The sequence below is a fragment of the Trachemys scripta genome, chromosome 8 (genome assembly GCF_013100865.1).
Source record: "Trachemys scripta elegans isolate TJP31775 chromosome 8, CAS_Tse_1.0, whole genome shotgun sequence".
Classification (NCBI taxonomy): Eukaryota; Metazoa; Chordata; order Testudines; family Emydidae; genus Trachemys; species Trachemys scripta.
Genome location: NC_048305.1, coordinates 94,791,015 through 94,801,999, shown reverse-complemented (window position 1 = coordinate 94,801,999; position 10,985 = coordinate 94,791,015). Strand labels below are relative to the sequence as shown.

General features: G+C 43.4%; 1 protein-coding gene across 4 annotated transcripts in view; it reads right to left on the bottom strand.

The window, feature by feature from the left end:
• Positions 1-10,985, bottom strand: part of DAB1 (DAB adaptor protein 1) — a 706,595-nt gene that overhangs the window by 263,691 nt on the left and 431,919 nt on the right. The window lies entirely within an intron of this gene.

Below are 10,985 nucleotides of genomic sequence, written 5' to 3'. Positions count from 1 at the left end.
TCCCCCCCCCCCCCCCCCCCCCCCCCCCCCCCCCCCCCCCTTGCCCCGGGGGGGAGACGCGCCCCGCCCCACACAGCCTCCCCCCCCCCCCCCCCCCCCCCGTGCTCTCCCGCGTCCCCCGGGCCGGTGCATAGCGGGTAAGGCACCAGCCCGGGGCCAAGAGGACACGCGGCGGGACCTCCTCCTCCAGGACCGCGGACATTTCCACAGCCACGCTGTGGCTCCCACCCACACCTACTTCTCGTCTTGCCACCCGCGTCCCAGGCGCTCCCATCCGGGCGGGGATGCAGGGCGGTGCCAGGGGCCAAGGGGGTAGCCACCAGCTGTCTGTTGTCCATACAGTGGGCACTGCACGGTCAGGACAGGGCTAAGTGATGCAAGAGCCCAAGCAGGGCAGCTAGTCTAGCCCTGGGCCAGCGCAGGATACGCCCCCACTGCCCCCCACGCCCCTTAGGGGCCCTAAGCATTCAGCAACAAGGAGGGGGACCAGATGTCCCGATTTTATAGGGACAGTCCCGATTTTGGGGTCTTTCTTATATATGCTCCTATTACACCCCCCCCCACACACACCCCACCCTGATTTTTCACACTTGCTGTCTAGTCACCCTAACAACAAGGGGGAGCCTTTTGCACCCTTCTTCCCAGTGCGGCAGCCATTTCTCACCACTCCTTTGGCGGGGGGGAGGCTAAATCTGAACCAAACAGCCAATGTAGGGCTTCGCCTTGCAAACGTCCAACAAGAAACAGGTTTCTTGGAAAGCTGTGTGGTGTTGCTGCCGCCACAGGGCCTGCTTTTCAGAAGACCCCATAATAGATACTGCTAATGGGGTGTTTTTTTCCTCCTGGCTTCTCTCAGTCACCCATGAAAATTTAATGAGGCATTGAGGGCTGTTACCTTCAGAGTCAATGGGGTAAGCATATTTAGCCTAATGCACTTGCTGCCAAGCCCATAGGTCTATTGCAAGCAGATCAGGAGTCCTAGAGAGACTCTCCTTTCAACACACAATTCACGACCCATTACACTTATTCTGTGATAACAGCTTCTGTACAAACGTAGAACCATACAAAACAGAGGCTGTCATGCACTTCCTGAAAAGATTTACATACAGAGGAGAAGTACATTCCGGAGGTTAGTTCCTTTACCAGATTTATCTCCAATCAATACAAAAAAAGGAGATCGACCACAGCTAACCAGGTAAATTGCAAAAGGAAAAACAATTCTAAGTCACAAAGGTTTGGATCTTTCTTCCATTGAAGTCAATGGGGAAATTCCCCTAACAGAATAACTAATCAGATTCAAAATTATAAACATCTTACTTTTATAGCCCCTTTCATCTTAAAAGATCCTATAACACACCACCAAATTAGCAAACATCATCAAAAATACACATAGGGAAAACATATATACTTCTCCCACTAGTGAAATAGTCTTTTCTGAGGCAAATATGACAACTGCCATGCCCTCGCTCCTCCCCCTACCCCCCAGAGCCTCCTGCATGCCACGAAACAGCTGATCTGGAGGTGTGGAGGGGGAGGGGGAGGGAGAGGCACTGATCGGCAGGGCTGCGGGTAGGTGGGAGGTGCTCGGAGGAGAGCTGATGGGGGCTGCTGATGTATTACTGTGGCTCTTTGGCAATGTACATTGGTAAATTCTGGCTCCTTCTCAAGCTCAGGTTGGCCTCCTGCATTAAAACATGTGAAACCCACTATTTTAAACCTCTTGCATTATGGCTGATATTATATATATATATATTTTTTCCTATAGCACCCATCACTGCAGTATCCAGTCTGTTATATTTTTAAAATAACTGTTATAATAGTCCAATAACCCTTGTAATGTATTTGATAATTACAATACCTTTCAAAAGCCAAATCCCAGCTGTCAGAGTTTCCATCCAAAAACTTGTATTCTCACAATCTACTTGTACCGCAAAGCTACTTTCCAGTTCCATTTACTGGAGAAATTACAGCTGGGACTATCAATGGAGCCTCAGGGAGCATATACCTGCAGACCTTTGTCTGTGATGGTATCTAGTAGCAATATGTCTTCCCTTCAGTGAGGATTTCGCCTTCAGAAGAAATGCATAAACAGTCCAAAGACAGCAACTAAAAATCACATTTCTGGTAACTTCTTGGGACCATGTATTGCACCCTCTGTATTTGACTAGGATTATTTTTCATAAAAGGTATTGAAATATAAGAAAACAGTTGTGGATTCTAGATTCCTCAAAATGCATGCTTCAGATTAGTTAATGCAATAGTGAACAAGATGCCCCACATGAAGCTTGCCCTTACACACTGATCAGGAAGTTGTATCTGCCATGTAGCCAGCCTGTCACAAGTCTTTCTATGCACAGGAAAGATGCTACATGTTGAGGCCATGTCTACATTACAAAATTATGTCAACCTAATTTACATCGACATACAGCCACTGCAGTTATTAAATTGCTTGTGTGCGCGCACACTTGACTTCTTGTTTCTGGTGAGGACATGCATCACCAACGCACTTGTATTGATTGTATTGTCAGTTTGGGTCATTGTGGGAGAGCTCTTGAAGGCAACGTAAGCAACACAGTGTCTACACTGACATAGTGTTGATCTAATTACATCAAACATGACTCTGTGCCATTCGGGAAGGTGGTGTTACTAAAATCAGTGCAGAGAGGCACTTACATCAGCAAGAACCAAAAAAACTGAAGACACAGCTAGGTCAATGCAAGGAAGCTTATGTTGACCTAACCATGTAGCATAGACCAGGCCCTCAGTAACAATAATAAGAACACTTTGGATAAGAGTCGTTAATTCTATTCTCATTGCTGAAATTTATTGATGCAAGTCACACTTCCTTACAATATTTTTTTAAATATAAAAGAATGTAATTGCTCACCAGATTGTAATATGAATGCAAATGAACTTGCTGTAATTATACTTTGCAATTGTCTACTTTAAAAACTAAGAAAATAGAACAGACCCGAAAAGTAATTTGAACTGCAATTCTTCATTGTACCCCTGCATTATGCAAAAGTTACCATAAGCAATCTGTTCTGTTTTAATGTAAAATATTTTTAGTTTATAACTTTGCATCACAGGTACCCGAACGAGACCATTTTAATGGTCACAGATTTTTTTTCCAAGAGAACAATGTGACAAAGACATGAGATACAAAAACATAATTAATTCAGTTTGAGGGAGTCTGAAAGGACTTGAGGTTCCTAGAAAAAGCTTAAGTAAATTCAACATTCCTCCATCCTATATTCTAAATCACACTTTATACCATCAGAGTTCCCCCTTAAAAAAAAAAATCAAATTGGAGATTAATGGATAAACCCACAACAATCTATACAATACAGGTCAAAGGAGAGGTTATTCCATAGCAGAGTGTGCCCAATAAGAGGAATTGAGAGACCCTAACCAGGAATGCCTAACCTAGACAATGCTATTATCATTGCATAATATGAAGATATGAAACTAATGAGGTGATACTGTAAACAGACTTTTGATGTACTGAACGGTTGTCATAGGTAACGTGCCAGGTCCTCTGTGTAGTACTCTTTCTCTTCTAGCACTTAATGATCGATAAAGTAACCAAAAGGCAAGCAGGACTTCCTTCTCAATGTTCTATTAGGTTTAAAATGAAGAGGTAAGGATCCATCATAGCACATTTTTTCTCTAATAAGCACTGGTAGAGAGAGTGATGGATCTAAGGTAAAGCCAAAAGGCACTTAACACACAGTCTTATTTGGCAGATAAGGGAATGTTCTTGTCATTTACAGGTGATTGGCAATGATTTTTTTTTTAAAATTAGACTTGTGCTCTTTTTTGTTTCTTTGTGATACACAGAAAGTTCTGAAAGGCTCCCTGCCCTCTCCTTTACTTTCCAAAAAGGAGGGGAAAAAATCTGCTTATTTTTCTTAAACATTAGAAGTACCAAGGATGTCAAATTTCATATTCCCTGCTTTTGCTAGAGGGTTTCTTGAGGTTTTAGAGCATGTTTACTACAACTGAAACTCTCACCAACTTTAACAGTGCAAGATGAGACCCTAACACTCAACTGAAGGGGTTGAGGATGTAGAAACTTTAACAAAATCATTTTTTATCCAGAATGTTAAAAAGTCACTGAAGTTATGAAAGTGTTAAAAATACAGAGTTGTAAACAGTCTCACTAAAAATCTCTTCCCCTCTAAAATGCTTAGTTTTTGCACTCTGATCTTATGATGCCATAATTTCACCAGTTCTCCAGTCATTGTAGAGCTGGTTGGGAGTCTCCTTTTAAAAGTTTTTTCAATGGAAACTAAAGTTTCCACAAAATCCCAATTTTCCATGAGAAAATTTTGATTTTTCCACAAAATTTTCAATTTTCTGTCAATAGTCCATCACGGTGAGACAAATCAAAACATTCTGGTTTGTCAAACCAAGTTGAAATGCTTCATTTCAGGTCAGTTCAACATTAATGTATGTCCACCTGAACTACAGTCAGCATGGATTCACGAAGGGGAAGTCGTGCCTGACTAACCTAATTGCCTTCTATGATGAGATAACTGGCTCTGTGGATGAGGGGAAAGCAGTGGATGTGTTATTCCTTGACTTTAGCAAAGCTTTTGATACGGTCGCCCACAGTATTCTTGCCACCAAGTTAAAGAAGTATGGGCTGGATGAATGGACTGTAAGGTGGATAGAAAGCTGGCTAGATCGTCGGGCTCAACGGGTAATGATCAATGGCTCCATGTCTAGTTGGCAGCCGGTTTCAAGCGGAGTGCCCCAAGGGTCGGTCCTGGGGCTGGTTTTGTTTAATATCTTTATTAATGATCTGGAGGATGGTGTGGACTGCACTCTCAGCAAGTTTGCAGATGACACTAAACTAGGAGGCATGGTAGATATACTAGAGGGTAGGGATCGGATACAGAGGGACCTAGACAAATTAGAGGATTGGGCCGAAAAAAACCTGATGAGGTTCAACAAGGACAAGTGCAGAGTTCTGCACTTAGGACGGAAGAATCCCATGCACTGCTACAGACTAGGGACCGAATGGCTAGGTAGCAGTTCTGCAGAAAAGGACCTAGGGGTCACAGTGGACGAGAAGCTGGATATGAGTCAACAGTGTGCCCTTGTTGCCAAGAAGGCTAACAGCATTTTGGGCTGTATAAGTAGGGGCATTGCCAGCAGATCGAGGAACGTGATCGTTCCCCTTTATTCGACATTGGTGAGGCCTCATCTGGAATACTGTGTCCAGTTTTGGTCCCCACACTACAAGAAGGATGTGGAAAAATTGGAAAGAGTCCAGCGGAGGGCAACAAAAATGATTAGGGGTCTGGAGCACATGACTTATGAGGAGAGGCTGAGGGAACTGGGATTGTTTAGTCTCCAGAAGAGAAGAATGAGGCGGGATTTGATAGCAGCCTTCAACTACCTGAAGGGGGGTTCCAAAGAGGATGGAGCTTGGCTGTTCTCAGTGGTGGCAGATGACAGAACAAGGAGCAATGGTCTCAAGTTGCAGTGGGGGAGGTCCAGGTTGGATATCAGGAAAAACTGTTTCACTAGGAGGGTGGTGAAACACTGGAATGTGTTACCTAGGGAGGTGGTGGAGTCTCCTTCCTTGGAGGTTTTTAAGGCCCGGCTTGACAAAGCCCTGGCTGGGATGATTTAGCTGGGAATTGGTCCTGCTTTGAGCAGGGGGTTGGACTAGATGACCTCTTGAGGTCCCTTCCAACTCTGATATTCTATGATTCTATGATGATGTAATTCATGGGAGGTGTTGTTCAGGTGCCACATTCCCCTCATTCTACAGGCGAGGCTTTAAAGCAGGACTACATCTTCCAGGATGAACCTGAAACGATGCACTGAAAATGTCAAAGCAAATGTTTTGACACATCCAAACCTAACTTTTTATGAAAAAATTCGATATTTCAACTTTTCATTCCGATTCATGGTGAAAAAAATAACAAAACCCGGGAAATTCCAGTATTTCAACCTGAGGGACAGAAATTCCGATTTTTGACCAGCATTACTTCCAGGGCAGACACCACCAGAATTTCTAATGTAAACAATAAGTAGAACCACAATTCTTCCCTGCCCCCCACTCCAGTTTTCTTTTTGAAAGGGGATAGGAGGATAAAATTTCAGCCCTGTTTAATATAGCATATAGAAGGGAAAATGGGGAGAAATCTAATTTTTTATTTTGCAGGTCACTTTTAATTTAAGGCTTCTTGCAGCCTTAAGGGAGTTCATAGGTAAGTTATGGGCTCCATGGGTAAGCTATGGGCAATTTTTTAAAACGCTTTCCTCGTCCCTGCTGCTGTGCAAAATACTCATACAAACAACATGAGAAATAAACAATGGTCCCGATCCTCATGATCCAGTGTTCCTGCAGACCACCAATGAAGTCCAACTAGCACAGAATGCTGCAGCAGCCTGTCCTCTGCTCTCTACCTGATTTCCCATAGATTTTAAATCAAGCTAAAGGTCTCAGTCCTTGTCTTCAAGATGCTCCATGGCCTGGGCCCAGGATATCTAAGGGTATGTCTACACAGGAGCTGGAAGGTGTAATTTCTAGCTCAAGCAGACATACCCACGCTAGCTCTGGGGGAGCTAGTATGCTAAAAAATGAAGAGTAGTTACAGCAGCACTCACAGGAGGGACTAGCTGTCTGAGTATATGAACATAAGAACGGCCATACTGGGTCCGACCAAAGGTCCATCTAGCCCAGTATCCTGTCTTCCGACAGTGGCCAATGCCAGGTGCTCGGAGGGAATGAACAAAACAGATAATCATCAAGTGATCCATCCCCGTCACCCATTCCCAGTTTCTGGCAAACAGAGGCTAAGGATATTTCAGAGCATGGTTTTGCACCCCTGCCCATCGTGGCTAATAGCCATTGATGGACCGATCCTTCATGGCCTTATCTAGTTCTTTTTTGAACCCTGTTATAATCTTGGCCTTCACAACATTCCCCAGGCAAAGAGTTCCACGGGTTGACTGAGTTTTGTGAAGAAATACTTTCTTTTGTTTGTTTTAAACCTGCTCCTGCTGCCTATTAATTTCATTTGGTGACTCCTACTTCTTGTGTTATGAGAAGGAGTAAACAACACTTCCATATTCACTTTCCTCACACCAGTCATGATTTTATAGACCTCTATCAGATCCCCCCATTGTCATCTCTTTTCCAAACTGAAAAGTCCCAGTCTTATTAATCTCTCCTCATATGGATGCTGTTCCACACCTATAATCATTTTTGTTGCCCTTTTCTGTAGCTTTTCCAATTCCAATATATCTTTTTTGAGAGGGGGCAACCACATCTGCATGCAGTATTCAAGATACCATGGATTTATATAGAGGCAATATGGTATTTTCTGTCTTCTTATCTATCCCTTTCCTAATGATTCCTAACATTCTGTTCGCTTTTTTGACTGCTGCTGCACATTGAGTGGATGTTTTCAGAGAATTCTCCACAATGACTCCAAGATCTCTTTCTTGAGTGGGAACAGCTAATTTAGACCTTATCATTTTATATGTATAGTTTAGTTGGGATATGTTTTCCAATGTGCATTTGCTTTGCATTCAGGTATGTAATGATGGTACATACCTAGCCCATCCCATAATTTGTACCACTATGGCTACGCTCAATCAGAACTAGTCGGAGGTATGTCTACTCGAGCTAGAAATTACACCTCCAGCTCCAGCATAGACCTACATTAAAAGGGCACCTAAAGCTCTGACATGAAAACTGTGGTCACAACTCCCCTCCCCTGGCACAATGGAACTCAAAACAATAAGGGTAAAGCTCGTTTGTGCAGTGTCCAGTCAAACACTGTGGAATGCACTAAGGGCCATCTCAAACCTCACCATCTTCTGCTCCACGTGCAAGAGGCAATTTCTTTGACTTTGCCTTCTAACACCACATAGCAACTTGTATTTTAAAAACAAATAACTTACCAAAACAAGCAACTCCACTACACACATGGGGTTCTCCCATTGGCGTACGTGATCCACCTCCTTGAGAGGTAGTAGCTAGGTCGATGGAAGAATTCTTCTGTCAGCTTACTGCTGTCTAAACTGCATGCTAGGTTAGCTTAACTACACTGCTCAGGGGTGTGGATTTTTCGATAACAGACCCGACATCAGTGGGGCTCTCTGAGGGTGAAGGGATACACTGATTTAACAAGGGAAGACACCGAAACTGATTGTATACAAATAGCTATCAAAGGAACATAGTACACAAACTGAGAAAGTAGAACAGACATTCCTTTTTCTCATTAAAGTTATAACAAATTTAGGTGTTAACATGCAACTCTGTTGTATGGGAAAGTTTTCTGATGCAAGTGCGATTTTTAAAGTCAAAGGTGGCTTTTTCAAAACGAGTGTAAATTTGAGTAGATAACTTATTTCATTAAAAACATTTCCTAATAGAAAAAGATGTGAAAGATCGAAGAGTTTTGTCAGAAAATGCTGATTAGGCAAAACTAAAACCATTCCATGGGAACGTGTCAATTCCATTGAAACCTTTGATGCAAAGCGGGTAGGCTGATCCACTGGCCAACCTGCCTGATTTCTGGGCTGCTCAGTTCCCCAGGCTGTCTGCCTCATGGGCTGCCGGACACCCCGGCACCCCCTTTGTCCACTGCCCATGGGACCCAGACTGCATGAGGAGCTAGACAGACTGGCAGCTCACTAGGCACACCAGGGGCCCAGGAAGCAGTGCAGACTGGTAGCGTAGGACTAGAGGCAGGCAGTCCAAGGGGTGGGACAGCCTGCCAGCTGGGCAGAGGGGGATGTGGGCAGCCCCCAGCCAGGGAGCTGGGGGAGGAGGGAAGCCCAGAAGCTCACCACATGGGCAGATGAGGATCTAGGCATTCCTAGTAGCCCAGAAGTTGGGGCAGCCCACCAGGTGAGCAGAGGGAGCCTGGCAGCTTGCCAGCAGAACAGATGGAGAGCTGGGGAGCCTGGCTGCCTGTTTTGCAAGCAGAAGTGGAGGACAGCAGCCCGAGGTAAGGGAATGCATCAGTATTTGAAAAACAAAATATTTTGGAATTTCAGTCCAGCAGGAAAAGAAAAAATTCAGTTTTTGCCTTTTCATACATCCTGATTTGGGATGGATTTTTTTTTAACACATTTTTTGTGGGATAGAAATGCTGTTTCCTAGCCAGCTCTAAATTGGTCATTCTATTTCCTATTTTCTCTATACCATACAATTATCGGAATCTTCAAGAATGCAGAGTGTGTTTTGCTCTCTTGAGCCATGTCCTCTCCTCAGCATTGTCTTGGCTGGGATATTTATAATGTGAAGGTACCAATTGTTTATTAATCAGTCTGGCAACTGCTTCTTACTCCTCATTGCACAATCCTTCTCCCACTCAACTTCCGGTAATTTATCAATGCAGCTTTTCTGTGATGACTAATAAAATGGACATCTCTCACATACAACTCCATGTCATTAGCTCCCGGTATATATATATATATATACACACACACATACACTCAGGTATCCTTCCCACAGATTTTAAAAGTATGGCCCCCAATCCTGAAAACACTTACACATGTTCTTGACTTTATTGCTACAAGGATTTGGACTTCTCAGGCTAGTAAAGTTAAGAACATGCCTGAATGTTTGCAGGATCAGGGCCTAGATGCATAGTAAATGAAAAATTATTTGTTTCTAAAAGTAACTTTTAACGGGGGTCACATAGACTTTAGCAGTTTCTTTAGGAAAAATCAGACTCAACCTGTGTTTCATAATGAAATAATCTGATCATAACACCACTAAAATCAAAAGCTGTACTACTCACACCCACCCACTTGTCTCTAAATAATCTAACGGATTTGGCCAGTTTAAGTTCAGTTATGCATCTTACATCAGGTCTACAGTTTCTTTAAGGGAACTCACTATAGATGTCGGCATTAAGGAGTTAAATCACAGCAAGAGTTCTGGATCAAGTTTTCTGATTCCCTGAGAAACACTCAGCTTCCATCTCACACATAAATTAATCATCTGAAGCTGATCTTATTTAGGCATGGAGCCTGAGAAAGGAGCTGGTTTCCTTTCAGAGTGAAACAAATGAGGACCATTTGCCTGAAAGACAGGAAGGGGAGCTCTGGAAAACCAACAACTACTCTGCTTGTTTCTTTTAGAGCCCAGCTACATCAAAGGATTAGCTAGAGACCTTTCTAGTCTGGGCATATTTTGGTTATATATTTAAAAAAAAGTATTAAGAAACCTGAAACTCCAGAGAGTGTTTTCTCTTACTTAACTCTAGGCCTCTGCTGACTTTCTGTCCATCTGTACAGACCCTTAGACCTGCTGCAGAGGTAAGGTTGCTTGGTGGTATGTCATCCCCTTGCAGAATACTGAGCTGAGCAAAACGCAAACTTGTGAAAGCCAGGAAATACATAACTAAGGTTGCTCATGTACCCTTAACTCTGCCCTCTTTCAGCAGTGCCCCAATACACTCCGTTAACATACATATCTTTGCTCTGCCAACCCCACAGTTGCTGAAATATACAGACTCTTCACCTTCTTTTACAACTCATTCACTCTCACCTACAGGATTCCATCTAACACTATTAAGAAACAAAAACGAAAAAAACCAAAAACAAACAAGATTGCCCACACCACCTTCCCTCTGGTCCCCTGGAGCTGGCAGTAGCTAATAGGAATTACTTACATACATTTGAGGTGCAGTCAGTTAGGACTGCCTGGTAAAGGTGTGTTTGTGATATGAGGACTGCTTTCAGGTGGGTGACAGCTATGACGATGATATGGGGAGATCTATGTTTTGCACCCTCCAATGTGTGTGAGCAAAGGGAAGAGGTGCATGTGTACCTTAAGGATCCGGAATGCACCATTTGAATGCAGAAACGCATAGGTTATGTCAGTAGCAGGGCACAGGCTTTTATTATGAAAGATATTGTCAGCAGTGAGGATTCTAATGCTTTAATCATGGTTAAGTGAAAGTGTGAGTTGAGTTGGTATCCCGTAAGTAAGGATAAAGGAC